The sequence below is a fragment of the Mobula birostris genome, chromosome 6, assembly GCF_030028105.1.
Source record: "Mobula birostris isolate sMobBir1 chromosome 6, sMobBir1.hap1, whole genome shotgun sequence".
NCBI classification, from domain to species: domain Eukaryota; kingdom Metazoa; phylum Chordata; class Chondrichthyes; order Myliobatiformes; family Myliobatidae; genus Mobula; species Mobula birostris.
Window position 1 is genome coordinate 78902049 of NC_092375.1, and position 15437 is coordinate 78917485.

General features: G+C 46.0%; 1 long non-coding RNA gene across 3 annotated transcripts in view; it reads right to left on the reverse strand.

The window, feature by feature from the left end:
- Window positions 1–3608: 3608 nt before the first annotated feature.
- The window catches only part of LOC140199130 (uncharacterized), a 48800-nt gene continuing 36971 nt past the window's right edge, over window positions 3609–15437 (reverse strand). For all 3 annotated transcript variants that reach the window (XR_011886351.1, XR_011886353.1, XR_011886352.1), the window contains one exon: window positions 3609–3759. This is a non-coding gene — a long non-coding RNA (uncharacterized lncRNA). The remainder of the gene's footprint in view (window positions 3760–15437) is intronic.

The following is a 15437-nucleotide window of genomic DNA, read 5'->3' on the forward strand; positions in this document are numbered from 1 at the left end:
CCTAGCCTCCAGTTCAGGTACGTGAGGCTCTCTTGGTGGGGGGGGTGGTGCTGCTGACACGTTGGGGGTTGCCACTACACGCTGTCTGGGCAGGTTAGAGAGGGTTCCAGGAGTGGATGGGGTAAGATGAGTGGATACACGGTCCACCTGGTTATCGATCTTTGTTATGTCAGCAGACAGAGAACGGAGGTTCTCCATGGCCTCCCGGAGGAGTTGGTCGTGCAGACCCAGTAGGGAACCCTGCCTGCTGAGGGTTTGTTGAAAGGTATTCATGTCCACTGGGTCCATAGTGGCCAGATCATTCTATTATAATGAATGAGGTGAACCCAAGCGCAGGACACAGGATTGGAGATTTAGTTAGGATGCTGACACGGGCATGAGCATTGAACGGCAAACAAGAGGGAGAGCAGGAAGGCAGTAGACAGGCAGAATTTATCTTGACACAGAGAGACTGGGTTTCACAGGTAAACCTCGGAACTGAAGTAGAACTTAGAAAATTGATCTTGACACGGAGAGACTGAGTTTTACAGATAAGTCTTGGTACTGAAGCAAAACTTAGGACACACAATCCCAAGCGGCCGGGAAGTATTAATTACCACATTGGCAAAACCAACGATCTGGCAACTAGTGGGTGCAAAGCCGGGGTTCTCATGCTGCTGGTCTTGATGAAAACCAGGTGTGCCATCATCAAAGGGAATTAGGAGAAAATGGGGAATCAACGGCCAGAACTGTGGCACAATCAAAGGGAATTAGGAGAAAATGGGGAATTAACGGTTGGGACTGTGACACTCCAAGGATCAAACTCAATTTGTTTATTAAATTCTAATCTTAAATCAAAAAGGAGAACTGTTACATCAGGAAGATAATTTAGATAAGCTTAAGAATGAAAAAGAAGCCTGCTAATTTCGGTCAGAGGAGGCCTGAGAGAATGGTAGGGCATGATGAGAGAACTAAGCAGCAGGAAAGTAGGAGAGCAGGAAGAGAGTTGAACACAGTAGGAGAGAAGGCCAAGAGGTTCGTGACTGTCTGGTGAGTGAGGCTTTTATTTTTTTCTCTAAGAAGTGTGAAAAAAATTAATAAAAACATTAAATATCATAAAACTTTGCTTTTAGAATTCAGGTTGGTAATTCTTCATCAGAAGACTTAGTTCCATCTAAGGGTATTCAAACTGGATTGGTAACTCTCTTTCTATTTCCATACTTACTACCTGACCTCCTGAGCGTTTCCAGAATTTTCTGTTTTTAGTTTAGACTTCTGATATCTGCAGTTTCCTTGATTTTTCAAGTACCCAAAGACACTGCATGTAATTTTATGGTTTGCAGGTTTTTTTAACAAAAAGTGATTGAATTTACATTGAAATATCCATTCAATGCCTTCATGGTAAAAGCAGTGACTAAGTTGTCCATAGCCTATTCCCATCATAAGGCACCTCTCATAAGATCATGGCAAGGACAATGATTCCTATAAGGATGACAAAGAAATCACTCTGTAATCAAATAAACCCTGCCATAGCACTGGGTAATTCTAGCAAGTACATTCTGCTCAAATACATCCGAGAGGAACACCCACAGCTACGAGAAATACATAGAAGAATCTTTCACAAGAGAGTAAATGCTGACTACGATTCTTTCTTCAATGATTTGTTGGAGAACCAGACCAATGCATATGTGTCACAATAGTTAAAACTCTGGGCTTGGTCACTTCCATAATATTGTAACGTAACTACTGGGGTTAACTCTTAATTCCCTAGCTCTCCAGTACAACAGGCAATCAATCACCCATAGTCTGTGCATAGTTTGACAGGTAGGCTGCCAAAATCTGAGAAAGCAGATGTAGAGGGTAACCTGCTTTGAATTTACACCAACAGCCATATGAGAATTGCATCAGACTCTTGGCAGATTTTATATTCAGCATAAAAGTACAAGGTGTCCTCAGCACTATATCCCGTCAAAGCCTGGGGTGGTGGTGGGGTGGTTAGTCTAGCATTTGCCTGCTTTGAATCCAGTGTTTCCAAATAACAGTAGTGTAAAAGAAGTTCAATCTGGAAACAATAGGTGCCATAGCCCATGAAGAATACTTAGATTGTGAGGGAGGAACTAAAATCGTTCAATCATGCAGAATTATATTATCTTCACAGTCTTGGGGAACTCGATCACATGGGATAATCATGTAGGCCAACGTGACCCAAGTTCATCAAATGAGGCTATATTGGTTTCTACAACTTCTCTTGAGTATGGAGCATAATGCTGGCCATTCATTGAAACACAGAAAATTTACAGCACAACACACACCCTTCAGATCACAATGCTGTGGCAAACATGTACTTACTTTAGAAATTACCTAGGGTTACCCATAGCCCTCTATTTTTCTGAGCTCCATATACCTATCCAGGAATCTCTTAAAAGATCCTATCGTATCAACCTCCACCACTGTCGCCGGCAGCCCATTCCACACACTCACCACTCTCTGTGTAAAAAAACTTACCCCTGACATCTCCTCTGTACCTGCTTCCAAGCACCTTAAAACTATGCCCTCTCGTGTTGGCCATTTCAGCCCTGACTACCTACACAATCAATGCCTCTCATCACTTATACACCTCTATAAGGTCACCTCTCATCCTCCGTTACTCCAAGAAGAAAAGGCCAAGTTCACTCAACCTATTCTCATAAGGCAGGCTTGCCAATCCAGGCAACATCCTTGTAAATCTCCTCTGCACCTTTTCTATGGTTTCCACATCCTTCCTGTAGTGAGGTGACCAGAACTGAGCACAGTACTCCAAGTGGGGTCTGACCAGGGTCCCTTATAGCTGTAACATTACCTCATGGCTCAAACTCAATCCCACGGTTGATGAAGGCCAATGCACCGTATGCCTTCTTAACCACACGGTCAACCTGCGCAGCAGCCTTGAATCTCATAAGGACACGGACCCCAAGATCCCTCTGATCAAGAGTCTTACCATTAATACTATATTCTGCCATCATATTTGACCTACCAAAATGAACCATCTCACATTTATCTGGATTGAACTCCATCTGCCATCTTCCTACTGAGAGGGTCAGTAAGTTTAAATTCCTTGGCATCATCATTTCAGAGGATCTGTCCTGGGATCACCACACAAGTGCTATTACAAAAAAGATAAGGCAGTGCCTCTACTTTCTTAGAAGTTTGCACAGATCCAGCATGTCATCTAAAACTTTGAAAAACAGGTGCACAGTGGAGAGTATCCTGACAGGTTGCATCACGGCCTGATATGGAAACACCAATGCCCAGGAATGGAAAAGCCTACAAAAAGTAATGGATACAGCTTAGTCCATCACGTGAAAAGCCTTCCAAGGCATTGAGCACATCTACAAGGAGTGCTGCCACAGGAAAGCACCATCCATCAAGGACCCCCACCATCCACCCATGCTCTCTTCCCATCTGCTGCCATTGGGAAAGAGGTACAGAAGCCTTAGGTCCCAAATCACCAGGTTCAGGAACAGTTATTACCCTTCATCCATCAGGCTCCTGAACCAGAGAGGATAACATCACTCACCACAACTCTGAACTGATTCCACAAACTATGGACTCACTTTCAAGGATGCTACAACTCATGTTCTCAGTATTATTTATTAACTATTTATTTATTATTATTCTCTTTTGGTTTTTTGTTGTATTTGCACAGTTTGTCTTCCTTCGCGCATTGCTTGTTTGTCAGTCTTTGTGTGTAGCTTTTCGTTGATTCTAATGTACTTCTTCATTCCACTGTAAGAAAATGAACTGTAGAAAATGCAAGAAAATGAACTGTAGGATAGTATATGGTGACATGACATAAATATGTTTTGACAATAAATTTACTTTGAACTTTCTTACAATGACTCAGTATAGCAATGTCCCAAAATATTGTAATATTTGAAGCTGGTACCTAAGGAATTTCCTTCATGGGAGATAAGCCTCATGAAAAGTTTCTGATTATGGCATGGTTGTCCCAGTGAAGGGTAGTATGGATGTACCTCTGATACAAGGTCAAATGCCATGCCTGTCCTGTGACTGGCTATCCACCTAGCAGTAGAGGAGGTGCAGGATGAGGAGATCCTTGATGTTAATTAGCCTGTCATGGACATTTTGGAGCAGACTAGCAAGAATGGAAAAAGATGCTGATACTGGTGTTTCCCAAAACCAGAAGAGCAAGTGATGACAAGCAATGGGTATACCCGGTGAGTAACTAAATACTTGGCCAATCTACACTGTAAAATCCACAGAAGGGCTGGGTGTCTAATCACACGGAAACCATAAATATAGTAAAAGAGCTCAAGCAAATAGTAAATAATATTCAGAACAATAAGATTCAAACAAAGAAAGGGTGTTGTTAAAATTAGTCCCTGTTGTATTCACCTCAGAAGCCACCTTTAGCACCCGAGTAGATTGTGGCAAATTGGCCTTGAATAAACCCAGAAATTTTCTTTGTACTTAACAGATTGTATCAGACATAAACATGGTAAATAGTTGGAGCACTGGTTGCAGAAAATGGTGACAGCTCATTACACTGGAAGGGCAACAGGTTTCAAGCAGACCACAATGCATCTTTCACTGAGTTCATGAACTTCCAACAGCTAAACTAGTTTGACAGGGGGATGGGAACCAGAGCACCAGGTCAGAAAGTGGAGGAATGGAGAAGAAAGTAGATATTAGGGCTAGTCAAAAAAGGCAGGAGCAAAGTAATAGACACGATGGGATGGATAGTTAGAAGTGTGGGTAATTTAATGCTGGGAGTATTGTGAGTAAAGGTGATGAACTTAAAGCATGGATCAGTATATGATGTTGTGGCCATGACAGAGACTTGGTTGAGAGAGGGACAGGACTTCTATGTTTTAGAAAAGAGAGGGCGGGGGGGTAAAATGGAGAGGGGGGAGAGTTACACTGCTATTCAGGGACAGTATCACAGCTGCATTCAGAGGGGATATAATGCAGAGCTCATCCACAGAGTCTGTATGGTGGAACTCAAAAATAGGAAAGCTGCAAACACGCTGATGAAATTGCACTACAGACCCTCCCCCCACCTCCCAAATAACCACTAGGACATTAAGGAACAGATATGTAGACAGATTAAGGAAAGGTGTAAAAACAATAGGGTTGTTTTTCATGGGGGTCTTCAATTTGCCTAATATAAACTGGGACCTTCCTAGTGCAAGAGGTTTAGATGTTTTAGGTTCATCCAGGAGGGTTTCTTACATCAATATGTAGATAGTCCAACAAGAGTAGGGCTGTCTTGGACCTGGTGCTGGATAATCAACCTGGCCAGGTCACCGACCTGTCAGTGGGTGAACAGTTAGGAAACAATGACCACAAATCTTTAAATTTGAAGATAGATATAGATAAGGATAAGTATGCACCTTATGGGAGAATAGTAAATTGGAGACAGACAAATTATGAGAGCATTAGGGAGAGTTAACTGGGAACAGCTGTTTTTGGGCAATGTTATGTTTTGCAACTCCAAAACATATAACTAATTGAAAGCAAAAAGGCGGGAGCCCAGGAGAATGTGTTTTAGTTCGTTTTTACTTTAAGTTAGGCTCACGCATACAAAATGGTGACGTAATTGCTTCTGCCATTCATATACTTCCTACATATAACCAGTAATGAATTATATGAGCAAGCAAACGTAATGGCTTCTCTGTACTGTTAACTACTAAGGCTACTGTAATGGCTTCTCTGTAATGTTAACAGCTGATGTAATGGTTTCTCTATAGCTGCAATGTTTGGGTTATGTCTAGTGATAATGGGACTTTATCCAATGGGAGAGATGTTATTCTTTCTTATCTGTCTGAAAGCTGTTGGTTTCACGGGCTTTTGCCAGAAGGCACGAGGGGAATGAAGAGAGGAGACGCGACAGGAGGGAGTCCGGAGGTTGATGACAACCAAAGGACGATCAGCAAAGGGGAAATCGTGAACTCCAACAAATTGTACACGGACTGTTTAATAAAATTATTGGCACCTTTTATTTTATATTTTGGTTCTCTACTAACCCCATAGTCAAAGTAAGAGTTATAAAATCTTAATCGTTTAACTGCATATTGTGTACTGCTTGTTATTCCAGGATACTGATTTGACACAGGGGACACATTGCACAGCATCCACCTAAACGACAGTTCTAAAGTTTGGCTGGACAGGGGTTTATCACCCCCGAGATTGTGCCACTAAGCAAATCGAGTGTTACAATGTGGGGGCTCATCTGGGATTTGATTCCGTGGGATTTTGTGGGATCGTCCTGTTTAAATCACTGCTGGTGTGCCTCTGTGGGATTGCAGTTAGTAATGTGTGCATGTGTGCCTCTGTGGGATTGCGGTTAGTAATGCGTTGAGTGGGGTGGATATTCATACCCAGGATGAATTGTTAATTCGATTTTTGAGTATGGTTAAAGCTGGGGGAAAAGCTGAAAGTGTAGCGCAAATATTTGATGAAATGGCGGGCTCAGTCCTTGCTCTAGTTCAGACTAGCACTGATGTAATGGGTGTTGACGTAATGGCAGTGGGACTGCCAGTGTCTACTGGTGCCCCAGGTGAGGCAGGGCCATGGGCTGTCCATACTATCAGGAGTGAGGGGAAAGAGTGGTCGGATTTGGAATGTCTAACTAGTCCTTGCTCCCCGGTGAAGAGTGAGAATTCTGAGGTAGTATCTGCCCTTGTTTCTCTGGCAAATAAATGTTCCAGCTATGGCAGGCTCCACCTGTTCTCCGGAATAATGCCCACCCCTAAAGGGGAGGAGGAGTATGAGACGTGGGTGGAACGGACCACTCAGTTGAGGGAAAGCGACAGAGATTGGTTGGAAGTTTGAATAGGCGGGTTGCTGACGTTGTTATAACTGTCAGGTTCAATTAACCAGTAGTGACAGCTGCCAGTTATCTGCAAGCGCTGGACAATGCGTTTGGTTTGACTGGAAGCAAAATGCAGCTCAGGGTGGGGTTTCAAAACCTGCGTCAGGAGAATGGGGAAAAGCTTTCAGCGTATCTTTTTCGGCTAGAGAGACAGCTAAATTGTTTGTGGTACCAGGGGGTCAGTCAGGCGGCTGAGGTGGATAAGTTAGGGATGGATCAGATAGCCCTTCCCTCATTTGTTCAGCTCATTAGAGAGGTATCGGGAAACTTAGAGGAGACCCAGTGGGATAACGGTCTGGTGTCTCTGGGGGAACACATTCCCAGCAATGTACCAAGGAACTCCTAAAAGAAAAAGACCCTATTCCTGAAGGCTTAGTGGGACCACACTCCATTGCGTCGTTACGGATAGATGGATGCTATGCTAAAGCCATACACGACACCAGGTCACAGGTCAAGTTACTGTACTATTTGTTTTACAACTGGTATCTGAAGCATTTGCCTTTGACACCATTCAGGGCACTGGAGATTTGGGGTATCCAGACGTCCCACCCTGCAAAAACTCATTTCAGGGAGGTAGCACCCCTGCCCCCCAACCCCATATCCCCCCTCCCCCCGGTCGACCTCCAAGGGTGTATGTAATATTTTGTTTAGTGATTTTGTCTAATCTGTAAACCAAATTGGGTATATGCAGAAAATGTGACATTAAAATGTGTACTTATATTATATTATAATGTTTATTCTATTACAATTTTAAGCAAGTCTACAGGGAGTTTGGCCTCATCACGTAGGACATCAATAGAGTAGCTCCTTAGCAGCCAGCCAGCTAGTTTAAATAACGTTAGCTACGCTAATGAACAAATGACACCTGTTAAACTCACCTCAACATGTCTTTTACATTTTACCCCACCATGGACAATAGAAAAGTCACTGTTGCAAACAGTGCAGCGAGCAACACTGACATTATTTTTGAGGTCAACTGTAAATCCCACCCACAGAGAAAACTGATAGGTCTACTTGGCAGGGGTCCCCAACCTTATTTGCATTGCGGACCAGTTTAATATTGACAATATTCTTGCGGATGGGCCAACCGGGGGGTGTGGTGTTAATCACGACCGGAATATAGGTGATAAGTCAACTATAAGTCACTTATAAGTGGCTATTACACTCAATTTCATTTCTAAAAGGGCTTATCTAACGAATTTAATATTAAATACACAGTGCATATTTTCCTCGCATGAACATAGTGATAAGTCAATTATAAGTCAATAGCATCATAACATTTTAAGTAACATTTGGATATTAAACACACAGCCCATATTTTTCTCGTATGAACATATAAAATCATTGCAACACAACAATATCGCTGAATCAGTGGGAGCCCTGGGCTTGTTTTCCCAAGACAGTCCCATTGAGGGGTGATGGGAGACAGCGATACTCGAAGGGACCAGTCTTATATCCAATCTATTCCGCAATTTAGTTTTCGTTGCATTCATTGCAGAGATACGTTGGAAATGGAAGCAACGTTTTCAGTGCTTTCGTGGCTATCTCAGGATACTTAGCCTTGACTTTGATCCAGAATGCCAGCAGAGATGTTATGTCAAACATACTTTTCAGCCCACCTTCATTTGCAAGCTCGAGGAGTTGATCTTCCCGCGCTGACATGGATAGCACGTGGGTAATGACCTCACGTGCATTCAAGGAAAGCTGCAGCTGACTCATATCATTTCCTCGCAGCCCGGCGGTTGGGGACCACTCTTAGCACGAAGAGAGACCAATCAGCATGCTCACTCTCCCTCTCCCTCTCTTTCTCAAAAAAATCGATTTCCGGGATATTGTATATAATTTCCGGGCGTCAGGGAGCCACTATCAATATGCGGGAGACTCCCAGAACTTCCGGGAGAGGTGGGATGTCTGGTTATCATTGCGGGTGATTATCCAGACAACGGTTATTGGTCAGTAAAACTGGAGTTCTCGGAGGCCGATGTGTGGATGTTTGAGGTTCATGAATCGGTAGTGATGATGTGTCCAGACTCAGTGGAGACGGGCGGTGTTTCGATTCTGGAGGGGACTAAACCCCACTTGTGAGGAGGCTCATGGCGGCCTACAAGAAGAAGGTGGGTGAGAGCTGTCTGGGGATGTTGTCCGTGCACCCAGTGTTTCGAACTGCTTTTGGGGACATGTGTGGCAGCATGGGGGCTGGGTACCAAAGTTAAACAAGGGCCTGTGTGGTTCACCCAGTCGAAGTCAATGGTGGTACGGCCCAGGGGAGTAGCGAGAGTGATGGGGATTCTAAAATTTCCCAGAGTGTCTGAGAGAGAAGCCCTTTTAGTGGACATTCCGGAGTACCACAAGAGGGAAAAGTTGACCACTGAGGACACCCCGTTTGGGGAGAGGTCGTGGTGACTGGCCCCTGCAGATATGGAAGATGTGCGGCAGCCTTTGTGTGAGTTGAAGGAAACTGGGATCATCACTGAGTCTCGAAGCCTCTATATGTCTCCACTAGTCGTGGCCAGGAAGAAGAAAGGGAAGGTATGCATGTGTGTGGTTTATAGGACTTCGAACAGGCACACCGTCCCTGACCAGTATGCGGTCCCGAGGGTCGGAGACGCGCTGGTCTGTCTGAGTGGTGCGAAATGGTTTAATGTGCTGGATCTGAGGAGTGGATATTACCAGATCCAGATGAGTGAGGCTGACAAAGAGAGGACGGCAGTTTTATGTCCCCTGGGATTCTTCCAGTCTGAAAAGATGCCCCAGAGCATATCCGCAGCCCCTGCAACCTTCCAGCGGGGCATGGAGAAGATGGTGGGGGATATGGAATTGTTTGGAGTTTTGGTGTATTTAGATGATCTCCTAGTATTTGGATCTGCCTTGGAAGAATATGAAGTGAGGCTACTGCAAGTGCATGGGCGCCTGGGAGCTAAAGAGTTAAAACTTTCTCTGGACAAGGCCTCAGACTGTGAGCATTCTGCGCTTATTCCTGGGGTTCTGTGGTTATTATCGGAGATTTGTGAAGGGCTACGCCAAAGTAAGACACCCCTTGAATCCACTTCTGCCTGGTTACCCTCCCTTGGGGAAGAAAGTGGGGGGAGAAAAGGATTGGAGGGTGGAGAATATTTAAACCTGTCGGAGCCCATTGGACAGAGGTGGGATGTAAAATGTGAGGAGGTTTTCAATCGTTGAAGGAGTTGCTGACCCAGGTGCCAGTGCTGGCTTCTGCGGACCCCCGATTGCCGTGGGTACTGCACACAGATGGCAGCTGAGAATGTTTGGGGGGCGTCATGTATCAGGATCAGGGCACCAGGCTGAGACCTGTGGCATTTGTCAGCCGGAGTTTGTCGCCCTCCGAGAGAAATTATCCCATGCACAAGTTGGGACTTACTGAAGTTGAAATGGGTGGTAGTGGATGGGCTGAGTCACTCTCTCTACGGGGCCAAGTTTGAGGTGAGGACGGACAACAATCCCCTAACTCATATCACGACCTTGGTGAAATTGGATGCCATGGGCCGTCCAAGGTCTGCCTATGATTTCAGCCTGAAGTACCGGCTGGGGAGCCGGAACATTGATGTGGATGTTTTGACACAAAGACTGCCTGAGAGGCTGGACATGGACAAGGAGTGGGAAAGCGCTCCTGCCCCTGGGGTGAAGGCCATGTGTCAGCTTGCCCTCACCGCGGAGGCCGAGGAAAAGGAGAGGAATACTGATTCGGAGGATGATGAGCTGGATGTGTGCTACATGCTGCTTTTCGCTAACTTCCCCTTGATTGAGGAAGAGACTCCTGGCCCTTCTCCCACCGAGTCGGGTGAAGTGAGAGGGGCTAGCTGTGGGCAGCCTGGGTTACTGCAGGACCCTGAAGGAGAGGAAGCTGGGCCTGGACATGGGACGGGGGCTCAAGTTGCAGGGGGTTTTGAGTGATAGATGGCGGGAAGTTCCGCCAGACAGACCCAAAGAATCCCCAGTAGTGACTTAGCCGGAAGAGTTAGGTGAGGAGGTACGGAGGTTTCAGAGAATTAGGAACCACCCGGATAGGTTCGCCTATGTAGCGCCTGGGGAACAGGGCGTGATCTCTACTGTTCTGCGGAGCTACGTCACTGCTTTCTGTACTTGGATTGGGCCTTGTGTTTTGCAGGAAGGGTTGGCGAATTATCTCGACGTCATGAGGACATGATTAAATTTGGTGGGGGGAGAGTGTAATGGCCTCTCTGTACTATTAACTGCTAAGGCTACTGTAATGGTTTCTCTGTAAATGTTAACTGCTGATGTAATGGTTTCTCTGTTGCTGCAATGTTTGGGTTATGACTAGTGATAATGGGACTTTATCCAATGGGAGAGATGTTATTCTTTCTTGTCTGTCTGAAAGCTGTTGGTTTCACGGGCTTTTGCCAGAAGGCACGAGGGGAATGAAGAGAGAAGACACGACTTGAGCGAGTCGGTGAGAGGGAGGCATAAGAATTTTGGATCATTGGGCTCTCTTCCAGGGAAGGTGGGACCTGTACAGAAGGGATGGCTTGCACCTGAACTGGAGGGGATGTAATATCCTACGGGGAAGGTTTGTTAATGCTGCACGGTGTGGTTTAAACTAGAGTTGCAGGAGGATGGGAACCAGAGTGCCAGAACTGTTAGTGGAGAGGTTGTGGAGGCCATTGTTAAGAAGACCTCAAAGTCAGGAATCAGAAGGTGGAGCATGGTGCCACTAGTGTTCTGAACTACATATATTTCAATGTATGAAGTATCATAGGAGAGGCAGATGAACTCGGGGCACGGATCAACAACTGTAGCCATTAGTGAAACTTGGTTGCAGGAGGGGCAGGACTGGCAGCTCAATTTTCCAGAATTCTATTGTTTTAGAGGTGACAGAGTGGGAGGGATTAAAGGGGGAAGGGTGGCATTACTAGTCAGGGAAAGTGTTGCAGCAGTGCTCCATCAGAGCAGACTGGAGAACACCACTAGTGAGGAGTTATGGGTGGAACTGAGGATTAAGGAAGGTATGACTTCATAATGGGGCTATATTTCAGACCACCCCACTGCCTGTGGGATTTAAAGGAACAAATTTGTCAAGGGGTCACAGACTGTTGCAAGAAATATAGGGTTGTTATAGTTGGTGATTTTAACTTTCCACATATTGACTGGAAATTTAAGACAAGGTTGTATAGATGTTTGCCTGGTAGGAAAAAAGGCAGGTAAGTGGAGATGAATCCATGGCCAGATCTGCCAAAATCATATTGAATGGTGGAGCAGGCTTGATGGTCCAGATGGACTACTACTGTCCCTATTTCTTATGTTCTTATCCCATACTGTAAAAGGACTAGATAGGACAGAGTTTGTCAATTGTGTTCAGGAAAGTCTTTCATCAGTATGTAGAAGTCCAAACGAGAGAGCCTACAATGCTGTATCTGCTATTAGGGAATGAGACAGGGCAGGCAACAGAAGTTTGTGCAAGGGAACACTTTGCAGCCAGTGACCACAAAGCAATTAGTTTTGAAGTAAATATGCAGAGATAGGTCTGATCCATGGGTTGAGATTCTAAATTGGAGAATGGCAAATTTTGATGGTATCAGAAATAATCTGGCAAATGTTGATTGGGACAGGCTGTTCTCTGGCAAAGGTTTACTTGAAAAGTAGAAGGTCTTCAAAAATGAAATTTTGAGAGTACAAAGCTTGTATGTGCTTGTCAGAATAAAAGGTAAAGATAACAAGTATAGGGAACCTTGGTTTTCAAGTGATATTGAGTCCCTGCTTAAGAGAAAAAAGGAGGTGCATAGAAGGTATAGGCAAGTAGGAACAAATGAGATGCTTATCGAGTACAAGGAATGCAAGAGAACACAAGAGATCAGGAAGGCTAAAAGAAGGCATGAAGTTGCCCTAGCAGACAAGGTGAAGGAGAATCCTAAGGGATTCTATAGGTATGTTAAGAGCAAAAGGATTGCTAGGGACAAAATTGTTCCTCTGGAGCCAAAGCGGATGGAGGAGATCTTAAATGCATTCTTTGCATCTGTATTTACTCAAGAGATGGATACTAATCTATAGAAGTGAGGCAAAGCAGCATCAAGTTCCTGGAGCCTGTACAGATTGCAGAGGAGGAAGTGTCTGCTACCCTGTGTAAGGCGTGTCTTCTTTTATGTTACTGCTAAGGTTAATAAAAATGGCTTCTTTGTTATGTTAACTGCTGAGAAAGTGCTTCTCTCTAGCAGCTTGTTTGGGTTATAATTACTGATAACAAGAATTGTATACATTTGCTAACCAATTGGGATAGATGTTATTCTTTCTTGTGTGTCTGTAAGCTATTGTTTTCGCGGGCTTTGAGGAGAAGGCGCGATGGGGACAGAGAGGAGACGCAATGCTGTAACACTCACAACAAGCTGGAGGAACTCAGCAGCTCGGGCAGCATCCGTGGAAAAGATCGGTCGATGTTTCGGGCCGGAACCCTTCGTCAGGACTGTAGGGGGAAGGGGCAGAGGCCCTATAAAGAAGGTGGGGGAGGGTGGGAAGGATAAGGCTGGTAGGTTCCAGGAGAAAAACCAGTAAGGGGAAAGATAAAGGAGTGGGGGAAGGGAATTAGAGAGGTGATAGGCAGGAAAGGTGAAGAAAGAATAGGGGAAAACACAATGGGTAGTAGGAGGCGGAATCAAGAGGGAGGAGGTAGGCAGAGTGACATAGGGATAGGGGAAGGGAGAAGGAGGGAATTACCGGAAGTTGGAGAATTCTATGTTCATACCAAGGGGCTGGAGACTACCTAGACGGTATATGAGGTGTTGCTCCTCCAACCTGAGTTTAGCCTCATCGTGGCAGTAGAGGAGGCCATATATGGACATATTTGAATGGGAGTGGGAAGCAGAGTTGAAGTGGGTGGCTACTGGGAGATCCTGTCTGTTTTGGTGGACGGAGCGGAGGTGCTCGACGAAGCGATCCCCCAATCTGCGTCAGGTTTCACCGATGTAGAGGACGCTCTCCGGACCAGGACCGCTCTTACTGCTGCTGGGTCCCTCCGCCCGTCTGATTCCCCCACTACTCTCTTCCCTCCCTGCGATTCCCAACCTTCCCTCTGCTCCTCATCACCCCTCCATTCCTCTGATCCCTCATCCTCCCCTAACCCCGCTCCCTGAACATCTCAACCCCCCTCTCCCTCCTGAGACCTCCCACCCTTCACCCTCCTCCGACCCCAGCCCCAACCCTTGCCGTGTCTTCACCATCCCCTCTGACCTTCCCCTTTCTGAGGCAGAACGTTCTGTTCTTAGCAAGGGCCTCACTTTTGTCCCCCTCCGTCCACACCTCAGTGAGTTCCGTGCCTGTCATGTCGCTGAACTCTTCTTCCGTCGCCTATGCCTCCGAGCCTACTTCTTTGGCAAGGATTCCCCTCCCCCTACTGATGACCCCTTCTCCTGTCTTCAACCCTCCTCCTCCTCCTGGACACCCCGCCCGGGCCTTCTACCTGCACTCAATCTTTTTATCTCCAATTGTCACTGAGACATCAACCGTCTCAACTTCACCACTCCTTTCTCCTGTTCCAACCTCATTCCCTCTGAACGCACTGCCCTCCACTCTCTCCGCACTAATCTCAACCTCACCATCAAACCCGCTGACAAAGGTGGTGCTATAGTAGTCTGGCGGATGGACCTCTACCTCACTGAGGCCAAACGGCAGGCTCTGACACCTCCTTTTACTTACCCCTGGAACAGGACCCCACCAAAAAACATCAAACCATTGTCTCCCGTACCATCACCGCCCTTATCAACTCCGGAGACCTTCCATCCTCAGCCACTAAACTCATAATTCCCACACCCCGTACCGCTCGGTTTTACCTCCTCCCCAAGATCCACAAGCCTGACTGTCCTGGCAGACCCATAGTTTCTGCCTGCTCCTGTCCCACCGAACTTGCATCTGCCTACCTGGACTCCATTTTGTCACCCATAGTTCAGTCTCTCCCCACCTACATCCGGGATACATCCCATGCCCTCCACTTCTTCCATAACTTCCAGTTCCCTGGTCCCAACCGTTTCATTTTCACTATGGATGTCCAATCCCTATACACCTCCATTCCCCATGAAGAAGGCCTCAAAGCCCTCCGCTACTTTCTGGATAATAGACCTCACCAGTTCCCCACCACCACTACCCTCTTCTGGTTGGCGGAACTGGTTCTCACACGCAATAACTTCTCTTTTGGCTCTTCCCACTTTCTTTAGACCAAGGGTGTAGCTATGGGAACCCGCATGCCTGCCTCTTCATTGGTTATGTGGAACAGTCTGTGCTCCAAACCTATTCTGGTACTGCTCCCCAACTTTTCCTTCGGTACATTGACGACTACATTGGTGCTGCTTCCCGCACCCATGCTGAGCTCGTCAATTTCATCGACTTTACTTCTAACTTCCACCCAGCCCTCAAATTCACTTGGTCTATCTCGGACACTTCTCTCCCCTTTCTCGATCTCTCGATCTCCATCTCTGGAGACAGACTGTCCACTGACATCTTCTACAAGCCCACTGACTCTCATAACTACCTCAACTATACCTCTTCCCACCTTGCCACATGCAAAAATGCCATTCCCTATTCCCAGTTCCTCCGTCTCTGCCTCATCTGCTCCGAGGATGAG